General features: G+C 46.9%; 1 protein-coding gene across 5 annotated transcripts in view; it reads left to right on the top strand.

Annotated features, from left to right (window-relative positions):
- Window positions 1-12,084: 12,084 nt before the first annotated feature.
- Window positions 12,085-17,170, top strand: part of LOC131511530 (uncharacterized) — a 128,847-nt gene continuing 123,761 nt past the window's right edge. The window contains exon 1 of one of the 5 annotated variants that reach the window (XM_058729203.1): window positions 12,085-12,214. The gene's annotated coding sequence lies outside the window, so the exon portion shown is untranslated. Of the gene's footprint in view, window positions 12,215-16,392; window positions 16,657-17,170 lie in introns of those variants that run through there. The other 4 variants (XM_058729202.1, XR_009261551.1, XR_009261550.1 and 1 more) reach the window with 4 other exon arrangements.

Raw genomic sequence — 17,170 nt, 5'->3', positions numbered from 1 at the left:
CCCTTCTGGGACAAACTAGCACCAGCCACAGTATGGCAAGACCCTCCCCCAGAGGACCAGTGTGGGCCTGCACCGAGCCAGATCCCTAAAATTTGGAGTTTTGAAACCTATCCTGTGTGCCTGAGAAAACACTGAAGCATTGCACTTCCAGGTGGGCAGACAGCTTGGACACAGACCAGGTGTAGTCAGGGATCTGAGAGAAGGCTGAGACACAAGAGGGGTGAATGCTTACTCTTCTGTGAGGGATTCCTGGACAGTGGACAGCACAATTGACCTTCTCTGGAGATGAGAGAGCAAACGGTACCATTTTTATGCCCTGCCAAGAGCACTGGCAGACTTCAGTGAGCAGCATAGCACCCACAGAAGAGGCTTGAGGTGTTTACACCAGTCCCCTCCCCCCTGCTCTCTACAGGTGCTGTTTTTACTAGGGTAAATGTGCCTGAGAGCCAGAGTAGCAGTGGGCCCCTGCCCCAGAAGAGCAGCACAAAATCACTGCACACACTATCTTCTGACCATAGAGTGCTGCAAAGCTTCAGCTCTAGTGGAAATAAGATCAGGCTCATTTTAAATTTTTTTTTTTTAATGTTTTTTATTTATTTTTGGGACAGACAGAGACAGAGCATGAACGGGGGAGGGGCAGAGAGAGAGGGAGACAGAATCGGAAACAGGCTCCAGGCTCCGAGCCATCAGCCCAGAGCCTGACGCGGGGCTCGAACTCACAGACCGCGAGATCGTGACCTGGCTGAAGTCGGCCGCTTAACCGACTGCGCCACCCAGGCGCCCCATATCAGGCTCATTTTAATAAGCAGACTAAAACACATCCAGTTAAAGCCCACCACACACTGGACAAGGACCAAACAGTCCCGACTGCAGACAAAGAGAATTTACCTGAGGGAAAGAGCAGCCAAAAAACAACAGTAGAGTGCACATAGCACACACCAGAAACACTTCCCAAGGTGCCAGACACTGGGCAGTATATGACCTCCTAATAAAGCCATTACTCTCAGGAGCAGGAAACATAATAGGTTTTCCTAACATAGACAGAGACCTAGACAAATGCCAAAATGGAGGAATTCATCCCAAAAGAGAGAACAAGAAAAGGTCAGGGCCAGGGATCTAATCCAAACAGATAAAAGCAATATGTTTGATCCAGAACTTACAACAACAATCAGAAGGATACTAGCTGGACTTGAGAAATGTGTAGAAAACATGAGGGAGTCCCTTACAACAGAGATAAAAGATCTAAAAACTAGTCAAGTCAAAATTAAAAAAATGCTATAACTGAGAAGCAAAACCAACTGGATGTAATGCCCACAAGGATGGAAGAAGCAGAGGAACAAATAAGTGAAATGGATAAAATTATGGAAAATAATGACACTAAAAAGAAGAGGGAAAGAGGGGTGCCTTGGTGGCTCAGTCAGTTAAGTGTTTGACTTCAGCCCAGGTCATGATCTTGCAGTTCATGATTTCGAGTGCTGCATCAGGCTCTGTGCTTACAGCTAACAGGCTGGACCCTGCTTCTGATTCTGTGTCTCCCTCTCTCTCTGCCCCGCCTCTCTGTTCTGTGTCTCGCTCTCAAAAATAAAAATAAACATTAAAATTTTTAAAAAAAGAGGGAAAGAAAAATACTGGGTCACAAAAATAGACTTAGGGAACTCAGGGGTTGCATAAAGTGTAATAATATTATTATCACTGGATTCTGAGAAAAAGAGAGGGGGAAAGGGACAGAAGGTTTATTTGAGCAAATTATAGCTGAAAACGTTCCTAATTTGGAGAAATAAAGACATCAGAATCCAGGAGGCACAGAGAATTTTGATCAAAATCAATAAAAACAGGCCAACACCAAGACATATCATAGTATAATTTGCAAAATACAGAGAAAGGGGGAAAAATCCTAAAAGCAGCAAAGGAAAAGAAATCCCTAACTTATAAGGGATGAAAAATAAGGTTGGCAGAAGACTTATCCACAGAAACTTGGCAGGCCACAGGGAACAGAATAGAGAACCCAGAAACGGACCCACAAATGTATGACTAACTAATCTTTGACAAAGCAGGAATGAGCATCCAATGGAAAAAGACACTCTCTTTAGCACATGGTGCTGGGAAAACTGGACAACAACATGCAGAAGAATGAGCCTGGACCACTTTCTTACACCATTCACAAAAATAACTTCAAAATGGATGAAAGACCTAAAGGTAAGACAGGAAGCTATCAAAGTCCTAGAGGAGACAACAGGCAACAACCTCTTTGACTTCAGCCACAGCAACTTCTTACTTCACATGTCTCTGGAGGCAAGAGAAACAAAAGCAAAAATGAACTATTGGGACCTCATCAAGATAAAAAGTAACACAGCACAGCACAGGAAGCAACCAGCAAAACTAAAAAGTAACTGACAGAATGGGAAAAGATATTTGCAAATAGCATATCAGATAGAGAGTTAGTATCCAAAATCTATAAAGACCTCATCAAACTCAAGACCCCAAAAATAAATAATCCAGTGAAAAAATGAGCAAAAGACATAAACAGAAAATTTTCCAAAGAAGACATCCAGATGACTAATAGAACATGAAAAAATGCTCTACATCACTCATCATCAGGGAAATACAAATCAAAACCACAATGAGATACCACCTCACACCTCTCAGAATGGCTAAAATTAACAACTCAGGCAACAACAGATGTTGGTGAGGATGTGGAGAGACAGAACCCTTTTGCACCGCTGGTGAGAATGCAAACTGGTGCAGCCACTCTGGAAAACAGTATAGAGTTTTCTCAAAAAGCTAAAAATAGAACTACCCTATGACCCAGCAACTGCACTACTAGGTATTTATCCAAAGGACACAAAAATAGTAATTAGAAGGGGCACATGCACCCTGATGTTTATAGCAGAATTATCAAAAATAGTCAAATTATGGAAAGAGTCCAAATGTCCACCAACTGATGAATAGATAAAGATGATGTAGTGTGTGTGTGTGTGTGCGCGTGTGTGTGCGTGTATAATGAAATGTTACTAAGCCATCAAAAAGAATGAAATCTTGCCATTTGCAAATACACAGATGGAACTAGAGTATATTCTGCTAATTGAAATAAGTCAGTCAAGAAAGATAAGTACCATATGATTTCACTCATATGTAGAATTTAAGAAACAAAACAGATGAACATTGGGGAAGGAAGAAAAAAAGAGGGAAGCAAATCATAAGAGACAAGATCTTAAATATAGAAAACAAACTGAAGATTGCTGGAGGGGAGATGGGTAGGAGGATGGGCTAAATGGGTGACAGGTTATTAAGGACAGCACTTGTGATGAGCACTGGGTGGCACATGTAAGTGAGGAATCACTAAATTCTACTCCTGAAACCAATATTACACTATATGTTAACTAACTAGAATTTAGATAAAAACTTGAAACAAAAAATAAATAAATAAAAAATTTTATTGCACTCTAGGTATTTATCCAAAGGGTATAATCCACCAAATATACTGATTCAAAGGGGCACATGCACCCCAATGCTAATAGCAGCACTATCAACAATTGCCAAATTATGGAAAGGCCCCAAATGTCTATTGACTGATGAATGGATAAAGATACAGAGAGAGAATGGAATATTACTCAATGACCAAAAAGAATGAAATCTTGCCACTTTCAACAGTGTGGATGGAACTATTTTTTTAGTTTATTTATTTATTTTTGAGGGAGAGAGAGAGAGAGAGAGAGAGAGCACGATCAGGGGAGGGGCAGAGAGAGAGGGAGACACAGAATCTGAAACAGGCTCCAGGCTCTGAGATGTCAGCACAGAGCCAAACGCCAGCTAGAACTCACTAACTGTGGGATCATGACCTGAGCTGAAGTTGGATGCTTAACCGACTGAGCCACCCAGGCACCCCTGGAATTAGAGTGTGTTATGTTAGTGAAATAAGTCAGTCAGAGAAGGACAGATATATGATTTCACTCATAAGTGGAATTGAAGAAACAAAACAAATGAACCTAGGGGACGGGAAGGAAAAATAAGATAAAAACAGAGAGGGAGACAAACCATAAGAGGCTCTTAAATACAGAGAACAAACTGAGAGTTGCTGGAGGAGAGGTGGGGGGGTGGGCTAAATGGGTGATGGACATTAAGAAAGGCACTTATTGGGATGAGCACTTTGTGTTACATATGAGTGATGAATCACTGGGTTCTATTCCTGAAGCTAATACTACATGGTATGTTGACTAACTTGAATTTAGATAAATAAATTTTTAAAAATAAAAAATATAAAAATGGAGGAGGGACAAAGACTTTTCCAGATTAATAAAACTGAAAGAATTCATCACTAGGCAACTGAAATAGAAGAATGCTAAACAGCAACATGAAAGCATATGAAAGTATAAATTTCACTGGTAAAGTTTATGATATATAAAAATACAGAGTAATGTGATAATGATGGTGTATAAGTCACTTAAAAAATTTTTAATGTTATTATGTTAAGATAGAGAGAGAGTGCAAGCAAGAGAGGGGCAGAGAGGGGAAAATCTCCAGCAGGTTCTGCACTGTTTTTGCAGAGCCTGACATGGGGCTTGATCACACAACCGTGAGATCATGATCTGAGCTGCAATCAAAAGTTGGATGCTTAACCAACTGAGCCACCCAGGTGCCCCATAAATCACTTTTAATCCTAGTATGAAAATTAAAAGACAAAGAATAGAATAAGAGCCTAAGAGGAAGTGTAACCACAAAAATTTGCCCATGGATATACAGTGTAAAAGCCAGCAAATCCTGATATAAATAAAATGAAAAGGGGAGAACAAGAGTGTAGTTTTTTTTAATGCAGTTGAATTTAAGTTGTTATTCGATTAAATAGACTGGTATAATAAGAAATTTTATTCAACCTTTATAGTAATTACAAAGGAAAAAACCTAGGGTAGATTCAAAAAAGAGAAAAGAATCACAGTGTGTTCCTACAATAAAACCCCAAATATATGTCAAGTCACAAAGACAGCAAGAGAGGAAGAAAGGAACAATGGACTACAAAACAGAAAAAAAATTAACAAAATGACAATAGTAAGTCTTTATCTATAAATAATTACTTTAAATGTAAATTGATTAAACTCACCAATCAAAAAATATAGAGTGGCTGAATGGATATAAAACAAAATCCAACTATATGCTATTTATAAGAGATTCATTTTAGATTTAAGGACATATGTAGGCTGAAAGTGAAGTGATGGAAAAAAAATATTCCATGCAAGTGACAACCAAAAGAGAGCAAAGGGGCAGTATTTTCATCAGATGGAAAAAGACTTTAAGACAAAAATTGTCATAAGAGACAAAAAAGGTCATTAATAATAAAAGGATAAATTCTACAGGAATATACAACAATTATAAGTATATATGCACCCAACATCATAGCACTTAAACACATAAAGCAAATACTGGCAGATCTGAAGGAATAGTTAGACAACAATATTAGGAAATTTCAACTTCCCACTTTCAGTAATGGATAGGTCATCCACAAATATAATCAATAAGGAAACAGCAGACTTGAACAGAATATAGACCAAATGGCCCTAACATCCATATATAGAACATTCTTCCTAATAGCAGCAGAATATACATTCTTCTCAAGTGCACACAGAGCATTCTCCAGAATAGGTCACATAATAGGTCATAAAACAAGTCTTAACAAATTTAAGAAAATTGAAATCATTCCAAGTACTGTTTCTGACCACAATGGAATAAAGCTAGAAATCAATAATAAAAGGAAAACAGGAAAAGTAAAAGACAAATAAAAATGAGAACACATGGGAATGCAAGCTGGTGTAGCCACTCTGGAAAACAGTATGGAGGTTCCTCAAAAAAATAAAAATAGAAGTACCCTATGACCCAGCAATTGCACTACTAGGTATTTATCCATGGGATACAGGTGTGCTGTTTCGAAGGGACACATGCACCCCCATGTTTATAGCAGCACTATCAACAATAGCCAAAGTATGGAAAGAGTCCAAATGTCCATCGGTGGATGCATGGATAAAGAAGATGTGTTATATGTGTACAACGGAGTATTACTCAGCAGTCAAAAAGAATGAAATCTTGCCATTTGCAACCATGTGGATGGAACTGGAGGGTATTGTTATTGGTCTGTTCAGGCTTTCTATTTCTTCTTCTTCTTGATTCCATCTTGATAGGTAGTATGTTTCTAGGAATTTATACATTTCTTCTAGGTTGTCCAATTAGTGAAATTAGTCAGCCAGAGAAAGACAAAAATCATGACTTCACTCATATAAGGACTTTAGGAGACAAAAGAGGTGAACATAAGGGAAGGGAAACAAAAATAATATAAAAACAGGGAGGGGGACAAAACAGAAGAGACTCATAAATATGGAGAATAAACTGAGCGTTACTGGAGGGGTTGTGGGAGGGGGGATAGGCTAAATGGGTAAGGGGCACCAAGGAATCTACTCCTGAAATCATTGTTGCACTATATGCTAACTAATTTGGATGTAAATTTTTAAAAAATTTAAATTACATTAAATTTAAATAAAGAAAATTAAAAAAATAAGATAGGAAAAAAATGAGAACACAACATATTCAAATTTATAGTATACAGCAAAAACAGCACTAAGATGGAAATTTATAGCCATAAATGCTTACATTAAAAAAGAAGATCTCAAACATCCCCGCTTTATACCTCAGTGAATTAGAAAAAGAACAAATTAAGCCCAAAGTTAGCATAAGGAAGAAAATAACAAATGTTAAAACAAAAATAAATGAAATAGAGATTAGAAAAAAATCAATGAAGCTAAGAATTGGTTTTTTGAAAAGATAAACAAAATTGACAACCCTTGAACTAGACTAAGAAAAAAACTCAAGAAAACTAAAATCAGAAATGAAAGAGATGTTGCAACTGAGCCACAGAAATAAATAAGATCATAAAGGACTTATGAGCAAGTACATGGCAATGAATTGGACAACCTAGAAGAAATGTATAAATTCCTAGAAACATACTACCTATCAAGATGTTATCAAGAAGAAGAAGAAATAGAAAGCCTGAACAGACCAATAACAAATAAAGAGATTGAATCAGTAGTAGAAAACTTCCCAAGAAAGAAAAAGCCAAGACCAGATCATGTCACAGGTCAATTATACCAAACATTTAAGGCATAATTACCAATCCTTTTAAAATCCTTCCAAAAATAGAAAAGAGAACACTTCCAAACTCACCTTATGAAGACAGCATCACCCTGATATCAAGATCAGGCAAAAACACCACAAGAAAAGAAAACTACAGGCCAATATCCCTGATAAAAATAGATGCAAAAATCCTCAAGAAAATATTAGCAGAGTAAATTAAACAGCACATTATAAAGATCATACATGATGAAATGGATTCATCCCTGGGATGCAAGGGTGACATGACATATACAAATCAATGTGATATACCACATTAACAGCATGGAGAATAAAAATCACATGATTATCTCAATAAATGCAGAAAGGCATTGGACAAAATTCAACACCTCTCAACAAAATAGGTACAGAATAACATACCTCAACACAATAATGGCCATGTATGAAAAGCCCACAGTTAACACTATACCTAGTGGCGAAAAACAGAAAGTTTTCCTGTAAGATCTGGAATAAGGCAAAGATGTTTACTCTCACCACTTCTACTTACCATAGTACTGGAAGTCCTAGCCAGAGATATTATGCAAGAAAAAGAAATAAAAAGCATCCAAATCAGAAATGAGGAAGTAAAATTGTGTCTGTTGGCCAATGACATGATCTTATATGTAGAAAACCCTAAAGATTCCCCTTTCCCCCCCAAAACTGTTAGAACTAATAAACACATTTAGTAAAGTTTCAGAATACAAAATCAGCACACAAAAACGAGTTGCAATTCTATACACTAGTAACAAACTATTCAAAAAGAAAATTATCCTATTTACAGTAGCATAAAATACTTAGTAATAAACTTCACCAGGGAGGTAAAAGACTTATACATATAAAAGTATAAAATAGTGATGTTGGGGTACCTGAGTCGCTCAGTAGGTTGAGCGTCCTACTCTTGATTTCGGCTCATGCCATGATCTCTTGGCTCATGCTGACCACGTGAGGCCTGCTTGGCATTCCCTCTCCCTCTCTCTAGGCCCTCCCCTGCTCACGCTCTCTGTCTCTCCCTCAAAATAAATAAACATTTAAAAATAAAATGAATAAAATACTGATGTAAGAAATTGAAGCAGACACAAATAAGTGGAAAGACATCGATGTCACATGTTCAAGAATTAGAAGAATTTATACTGTTCAAATGTCCATACTACCTAAAGCAATCTACAAATTCAATGCAACCCCTATCAAAATTCCAATGTCATTCTTCATGTAAAAAAAGAAAGTCCTAAAACCCATAAGGAACCACAAAAAATCCTGAGTAGCCAAAGAAATTTGAGCAAGAAGAACAAAGCCAGAGACATCACGCTTCCTGACTTCAAAGTATATTCCAAAGCTAAGTAATCAAAATAGTATGGTACTGGCGTAAAAATAGACTCACAGGCCAATAGGACAGAATAGAGAGACAAGAAATAAGCCACAAATATATGATCAACTGCTCTTTGACAAAGGTTCCAAGACTACATAATGGGGAAAGAATCATCTCTTCAATAAATGGATTGGAAAAACTGGATATTCAAATGCAAAGAATGAAATTGGACCCTTATATTACACCATACACAAAATTTCACTCGACAAGGATTAAAGATAAATTTAACATAGCTTTAACATAAGGCCAGAAACCATCAAACTCCTAAAGGAAAACATAAGGGATAAGCTTCTTGACACTGGTCTTGGCAACGATTTCTTGGATGTGGTAACAAAAGCAAAAACAGACAGTGGAACTACATCAGGCTAAAGATCTGCACGATAAAGGAAACAGTCAACAAAATGAAAGGACAACTTACAGAATGGGAGATATATTTGCAAAATATATATCTGTTTAGGGTTAATATCTAAAATATATAAGGAACTCCTACAAGTCAATCACAAAACAGCAGCAACAACAAAATAACCCTATTAAACATGGGCAAAGGAACTGAACAGACATTCTCAAAAGAAGGCATACAAATGGAGAACAGGTACTTGAGAAAGTGCTCAACATCATTAATCATCAGGGAAATGCAAATAAAGGTCACAACAAGATATTATCTCACACCAGTTAGGATAGCTATTATTTGAAAAAAAAAAAAAGATAACAAGCATTGGCCAAGATGTGGAGAAAAAGGAACTCTTATGTGCTGTTGGTAGGAATGTAAACTGGTGCAACCACTATGGAAAACAGTATGGTGGGTCTTCAAAAAAAAAAAAGAAAAATAGAACTGCCACATTAAGCCAACAATCCCACTTCTGGGTGTATATGCAAAAGAATTGAAATTAGGGTCTTGAAGAAAGAGTTATCTGCACTCCCATGTTCATTGCAGCATTTTTCACAGTAGCCAACACACTGAAGCAACCTAAGTGTCCACAGATAGATGAATGGATATATCCACAGGTATAGATAAATACATATACAATCTCCACACATAACGTACATACATAATCTATGTACGTATGTACATATTCATGTACATGCATGTATATGCAATGTGTATATATGCATATATGTATGCATGTAGATTATACATGTATTTATAGAGAGGTCAATATATATGTGTGTGTATGTATGTACATACACATAATGGAATATGATTAAGCCTTAAAGAAGGAAACCCCGGCATTTGTGATAACATGGATGTACCTGGAACACATTATGCTGAATTAAATAAGCCAGACACAGAATGGCAAATACCACCCGACACGACTTACATGAGGAATCTAAACCAGTCAAACGCATAGAGAATGTAATGGTGGTTGTTAGCTCTGGAGGGAGAGGGAAACAGGGAGTTATTCGTCAAAGGGTACAAAGTTTCAAAGATTAATAAAGTCCTAGAGGCACCTGGGTGGCTCAGTCAGTTAAGCTTCTGACTTCAGCTCAGGTCACAACGTCACACCTTGTGAGTTCCAGTCCTGCATCGGGCTCTGTGCTGACAGCTCAGAGCCCGGAGCCTGCTTTGGATTCTGTGTCTTCCTCTCTCTCCCCCCCTCCCCCGCTTGCGCTCTGTCTCTCTCTCAAAAAAAAAAAAGATTAATACGTCCTAGAGACCTACTGTGCAGCATATCACCTATAGTTAACAATATTGTATTTTAAACTTAAAATTTTTCTGAGAGGGTAGATCTTATGTTAAATGTTTTTATTGCACACAATAAAAATAATAAAGAAGGTGGGAGAAAATTTTAGAGGTGATGGATATATTTATGGCACAGGTTGTGATGATAGTTTCATAGGTGTATACTTATCTCCAAACTTATCAAATTGTATACATTAAATACGTGCTGTTTTTTTGTATGTCAATCATACCTTAACAAAGTGCTTTAAAAAAGAACTCCAAGGACACCTAGGTGGCTCAGTTGGTTAAGCGCTGACCTTGGCTCAGGTCATTATCTCACGGTTCATGGGTTTGAGCCCCATCGGGGTTCTGTGCTGACAACTCAGAGCCTGCTTCAGATTCTGTGTCTCCCCCACTCGTGCTCTCTCTCTCGCTCGCTCAGAAGTAAATAAGCATTAAAAAAATTTTTTTAAAGAACTCTCAAAACTCATCAGTAAAAAGAAAAAAAAACAACCTCTATTTAGAAAATGGAAAAAACATGTGAACAAACACTTCACAAAAAGGGTATAGAGATGGCAAGTCAGCATCTAGAAAGATCTTCAATCTCATTATCCATCAAGGAAATAGGAATGAAAACCACAATGAGATATTGCTGTACCTATCAAAAGCACTAAAATAAAAAATAGTGGCAAAACCAAATGCTGTGGAGGACGAGGAGAAACTGGATGTAAAATGCTACACTCTGCGAGAGAGTATGGCAGTTTCTTACAAAATTAAAAATGACCCAGCAATTGCCCTCTTAGAGATTTATTCCAGAGAAATGAAAAGTTATGTTTACACAAACACCTGTACACAAATGTTCATAGCAGCTTTATTTGTAACATCCCGAATCTGGAAACAACCCAGAGGCCTTTCAACCAGTGAACAGTGTAACAAACTGTTTACATTTGTAGCACCTTCATAGCAGGGCATACTACCCAGCCAAAAAAGGAATGAACTGTTGATATACACAAGGACGTGGATGAATTTCAAGGGAATTTTGCTGAGTGAATAAAGACAGTCCAAAGAGACTACATGACTTTGTAATTCCATTCACATAACATTCTTGAAATGACAAAATAATAGAAAAACAGATTAGTGGTTGTCAGCCGGCCCCTCCTCCCCCCCAGTATGTGGGTTATAGAAGGTAACAAGAGGCATTCTGTGGTGATGAAGAATTCTGTCTGTATCTTGAAGGTGGTGGTGGATAGGTACCTAACACATCTGATAAATTCTATGGAACTAAATACACAAACACACACACACACACACACACACACACACACACGAGTACAAGTAAAACTGGGGAAATCTAAATAATATCGGTGGGCCAATGCCAACATCCTGGTTGGGATATTGCCCTACAGTGTTGGGAACCGTTACCAGCATGGAAAACTAGGTGAAGGGGGGACAAGATCTCTCTGCATTGTTTCTGAACAACTGCATGTGAACCTACGATTATCTTAACATACTTTTATAGTATTATTAACGTGCGTCTCTGCCGCAGCATCCACGATCAGGGTTATTTATTTTTAAAAATAGAGTGCAACCCTTTAGAAATGCGACGTCAAAGCCAGAAAGCTATTTCACAAATTTTAAGAAACCTAGCTCCTAAGTGCCACTCCCTCACCTTGCTGTCAGTCGAGGTGATGTGTGCTGCATAGTGTTGGAATTAGCAGTTCCAGAGGGAGACACTGGCCGCGGCCTCGCGGCGTGGAGGGTGTGTGTGTGTGTGTGTGTGTGTGTGTGTGTGTGTGTGTGTGTGTACGCGTAGGTGGGCACTGGCATGAACGTGAGGAGGAAAGCAGGGAGAGCCATGCCTCTGTTACTGTCAAAGAAGGTGGTGGGTGGGCTGCGGAAGGTAGCGCTGAACGCCAGGCAAGGGTGTAAGGAGGCTGCCGGCGCCTCAGGAACGCCCCCCTGCTGCCTCCTCCGGGAGGCCGTGGGCGGCGGCCGCACACCCGGGCGCAGGGACTGAACCCCAGCAGCCGCAGCAAAAGGTGAGCGCGGGACGGGGCCGGGAGGCGCGGCCTCCGCGCGGCGGCCCGCAGGCCCCCCGAGCAGCCCCGCTCGCGGCGGCGGCGCCGGGTCTCGGAGGCTGCGGCCGAGACGCCAAGGAGCCTCCGACTATGCCAGGAGCGCGGCGCGCAGGCCGAGGAGGGTGGGGCCGCCCGGAAATCCCGGCGGCGCCAGCCGGGCAGCTTCTGCAGGCCGGGGGCGCGCACGCGAGGGGCACGTGGGTGTGTGGGTGCAGCGGTGCCGCGGGGCCTCCTTCCCGCGGCGCCCCCGGCCGGGTGCCGGCGCTTAGAGGGACGTTGGGCGGGGTGCCTGCGGGGCACAGGCGGCGCCCTGCGGGCAGGCCGGGGGCGGGGACAGCCCCGAGGCCCAGCGCCTGGAGGCGCTCTCCGCCGGGGTCTCCTGCTGGGTGCCCGGGCCCCCCTCCCGGCTCCCGTGCGAAAAGCCCGGCGGCTTTGTCCGCGGATGGCCAAGGGTGCGGGCGGAGGACCCCGGGGCTCCAGATCCCGGCACGGGGTGGGGGGGGGGGGGGAGGCTGGGATGGACAGAGGCCGGCGCGGGCGCCGTAGGGCTTCGAGGCAGCTGCACCCGCCACCGAGCTCCGGGGCGCCGGGACCCGCGAGGCCCGCGGGTTCCACGTGGGTGGACTGCGAGCCGGGGTCGGCGGTGCGGTCGCGGGTCGCCGTCGTGTGCGCTTCCTTGCGCCGGCACACGGGCCCGAGCTTCCACCTGTCCCGGGCGGGGGTGGCGCTGGGAGCGCGCGGCGCCGGCAAGGCTGCCCCGCCGAGGGCCTGGGCGGGGTGGGGAGCGGGGTGGGGGGGGGGGGGCCCTGAGGTGTGGCTGCGGGGGCGGAGGCGGGAGGCTCGGCGAGGCCGTGGTCCCGCTGCCGCAGCAGCCCCGCAGTGAGCGCCCGGCGCGGCGGAGGCGGCAGGGGGCGGCGAGGTGCCCGCCCGCCGGTCGCACTGCGGTCTTTGCCGGCGTCAACGCGTCCTCGGGATGAAAGCTAAAAGAAAAAGGCCCATTTAAAGGGGCCAGGGCGGGCAGAGACTTCTGCGGGGTCCAACCTGCTGGGAGGCTTCGGCCGCGGAGACGTGGAAATTGCAGGGCAGCTCCAGGTGTCATAATGCGGGAAGGTGACCGCGAGCGCGGCTGCGCCTCGGCTGGGGCTGGGCTCCCACGAGCGCAAGCCTAGAGGAGGCGACCCTTTCAATTGGGCACTGCCCACAGGGGTCCCAAACCTAGCATTAACCCCTTCCACTCCTACTCCAACACCTCCAAATTCCTAGTGGTGTTGACACCCGAGTTCCACCAGCTCCATGTTATGAAGAAGAAGAATTGTTTTCCACTCCGTTCACCTCTGTCCCCAAATCCCCACGAGGCAGCTTTTCACAGTCCTAAGGCATGGTCACGCCAACCCCACGGCAGGTTGCTCGTGTGCGAGGCTTCTGCTCCGCAAACCCCGGACGGTGCCACCGGAGGACGCTGAAGGCAAAGTCTCGGCGGCCGCCGGGGCTTGCGGAGTGGAGGCTGCCGGCGCCCCCGAGACGACCGCGCGAGCAGTGCGCCCCTCGCCAGGCAGGCGGGTCGGCCCTGCACCGACACTCGGCCGGGGTCTCTCCCTCCCTCTCGCGCAGCGCGCGTTGTCTGCACAGAGCCTGGCCGGGCAGACTGCGAACTCGGAATCCCGAGCACCCTCCCGCCCGCGTGCGGTGTCCTCCTCCCGACGCTTCTGCACATCGCTGCGGCCGGCGCTGGGTGCGCACCTGGGCCTCCCGGTGCCTCAGTCTTCAGGTCCCCACTCCCCAGGTGCCGAAGGACGGCTTTTCTGAGCTAACCTGTCTCCTGGCAGCAGCTACATCGAAGCCATGCCAACCCCCCACCCCGTTTCTCAAGGACGGAGCCCGTGAAAGTGCGAAGCACCTGTGCCACTCTCCTCCCCCCATGCGGAGCGACGTGTGTGTGTGTGTGTGTGTGTGTGTGTGTGTGTAGTCTACCACACAATAATTCCCGGAAAACAAAACATTGGTCTGTCCTAAGAGGGTTCAGAGTTCAAGTTAAAAAAAAAAAAAAAAAATCTCGAGGCACTGAGTCAGTGCTCGCAGCCTGTCTCCACTTCCGAAGCATCCGCATCGCGGGGAAGGGATTTTAACTCTGAACCTCCTCCAGATCCGCTTGGCAGTTACCTCCTCTGGCGGTGCGGCAACAAGTGGCCGGGCCGCGCACCCCGGACCGCAGCCCCCCGGTCCCCGTCCTTGCTGGAGTAGCCGACCGGGCCGTACGCGCTGGGGAGGATGGCTATTTTCAATTGGGAAAATGCGGGGTCTGTGTGCTGGGATTCTCTTGTCACGATCGACCCCCATTTTTAACGCGGCGGCATCATCAAGATTAACACCTGGAAATGGAAATTTTACCCACTTTCTTATTAAAGAGGTGCTGTTTTTTTAACCGAGCGTTTTTCCTCCCGATGGATTTAACACTTCATAAGGCTTCCCCAACCTTTGCGGTTCGGAGCTATCGGAGGCGGGGACTTAGGGTAACAGGGCGTTTCTTTTTCTATCCGACGCTTCTCCCCACCCCCCACCCCACCCCCCAGTTTACATTGGTCAGATTCTCAGCTTCCTCGAGGTTCCCTGTACGACGTTGGTGCCAGAAGCTTTACGGTTAACCCCCCTATTCGGGCAAACCCGCGCCCAGCGAAACCCCGGTACCAGTGGGTCAAATCCCCTGACTTCCATACTGTCTGAGAGTCACAGTCGGCTTGGAAAGGCCCCGAGGGGTGGCCGACGTGTTGCCGGCTGATGCATGTGGGGAGAGGGGGCTGGAGCGCCCAGGGACCTGGGGCCTCCGTCCTCCTCCCCGAGGTGTCCTTGACTCAGCTGAGCGCCCTGGCGACCTCGCCCGCGTCCCCGCCCCAAACGAGTACGAAACTACCTAGGACAAAAGTTTGCAAGAATCCAGTGAGCAGACTTTCCCTTTAAATCTGGTTATAATAAATACTCATATAAGTATACCCACATAGCCACCCGAATGAAGAGCGGGTGCCCAGATTCGCGGGCCCCACGTGTTGCTGGAGCTGCGGCGCAGACGCGTCCGCGGGCACGGTGGCGAACGTGACGCCGCATTTTCTCCGAACTCCTGCCTTCCAGGGTGGTGCAGGGCCACGGGGAGGTGGGGGGGGGGGGAGAGGCTGCGGGATCCGTCCGTTCTGCTGGGCCGCAACTCGAGGGGCTGGGGGCTGGGGGCGGGGGGGGGCGGGTCTCGCACGGCCCCACTCCCCAACGTGGGAAAAGCAATGCTCGTTGTGGGTGATGAATAGCCAGGCTTCCCACGACCGGGCGGCGCGTCCCTGCGGCACCACTAGCTCAGTAGTTTTAATTTGACCTTTATCATCAGCTACGTGCTCCCAGGGGCTGCGAACGGGATTCGCACCCCCATGGCTGCCCTTTCCCTCCTCCCCCCCCCCCCCCGTAGCCTGCTTGCAGGGGAGGGTCGGAAACTTGCAGCTCCCGCGCCACCCCCTTCTTTTCCCGGGAGAGCCGGCCCCCGGCGACCTAACCCGGGAGCCGTCAGACCTCCCCGGGCGTGGTCGGCCGCTCCGGGCCTCGGAGTTGGGCGGGGTCTGCGCTGCAGCGTCGTGGGTTCTCTCCGGCACAATGTGCCGGTGCGCGGAGAGAAAAACAAAACAAAACAAAACCCAGAAACACACTCCTAAAGTGTCACCGGCATTTGTGGAGTGGCGGGGGTCTACACTGAGCGTGTGTGCCTGGAGACGCTGGGGGGAGGGCACTGCGGCCAAGGGCAGGGCAGGGCAGGGCAGGGCAGGAGGACCGTGAAGGCCCGCTGGCCGCAGGGGAGCCCTTCCTCCCCGGGTTCCGCGGCCGGGAGCACCCCGAGCTGTGGCTAAAGGGGCCGCTCGGCTCTCCTGCACCCCGCGAGCCCCCCCCCCCGCCTTCCCTGTGTCCCCCGGCTTTTCCAGGAGGAAGGTGGGGTGCCCAGCGGGGGCGGGGCGCGCCGGGCCGCCGGGCCGGGCTGTCACGTGCCCCCCTCCCCCGCCACTGCGGCGGGAGTTCCAATCAGAGCGCGCCAGGGGGCTCCTCCTGGGCAGGAACCACCCGGCTTGGCGGCGGAGGGTGGGCCGCCGTCACCTGACCGCCCGCCCCCGCCCCCCGCGAGTAAGGGGCGGTGGTAGCGTCTGCTCGGTTACAAATGGCCCCTCCCGCCCCGCTCGCCCGCTCGCTCGGGCTCGGCGCGGACCCGCCCGGGCGCGCTCCTCGCGCCGGTTCCCGGCGTCCCGCCGCCCTGCCGGGAACGGGCCAGCGGCCCCCGCCACCCCTAAGGTCGCTGCCGACACCCGGTGCAGAGGCTCGCCGGCGGAGGTCGCTACGGGAGGCTGGACCGCGGAGGCGCGCGGCTCTCCCACCCGCAGGTGAGTGTGCCGGGCGGGCGTGGGATGCTGCGGGGACAGTGCGGGGCACTTGCGGGTCCTCGGGTGCAGACGCGGAGCCGTGCGACGCGCAGGTTAAGTTTGCGGAGCGAGTCCGAGGTCTCTCCGTCTCGGCCTTCTCCTGCCGCCCCGGTGGGTTGGGGTCTCCTGCGAAAGCCTGGATTTGGGGGAAGGGCTTCGGGAAATTCTGGTCTTGAGATACTTGACAAAGGTTGAAAAGACACAGCAGGGGGAGTGTATAGCTGCAGCTGACAGGGGTTGGACAGGTGCGTTCGAGTGTGCGTGTGTGTGCTGGGTGTGTGTGTGCGTGTGTGGCTCCTGGCGAGGAGGAGAGCCCGAGACAGGGCGAAGTCCCTGCGGCGGGTCATCCATCCCCAAAAGCCACTTAGATGCCCGAGAGGGAAATTGCGCTGCTCTGAGGTGGTCACCGGGTGGGTAATAGGCAGCGAACCACAGACTCCCCCCGCCCCAAACACACACCCCGGATTTCTGATAT

The sequence above is a fragment of the Neofelis nebulosa genome, chromosome 5 (assembly GCF_028018385.1).
Source record: "Neofelis nebulosa isolate mNeoNeb1 chromosome 5, mNeoNeb1.pri, whole genome shotgun sequence".
NCBI classification, from domain to species: Eukaryota; Metazoa; Chordata; class Mammalia; order Carnivora; family Felidae; genus Neofelis; species Neofelis nebulosa.
Note: the sequence above shows the minus strand (reverse complement) of the source record. Positions and strands in the feature narration are given on the sequence as shown.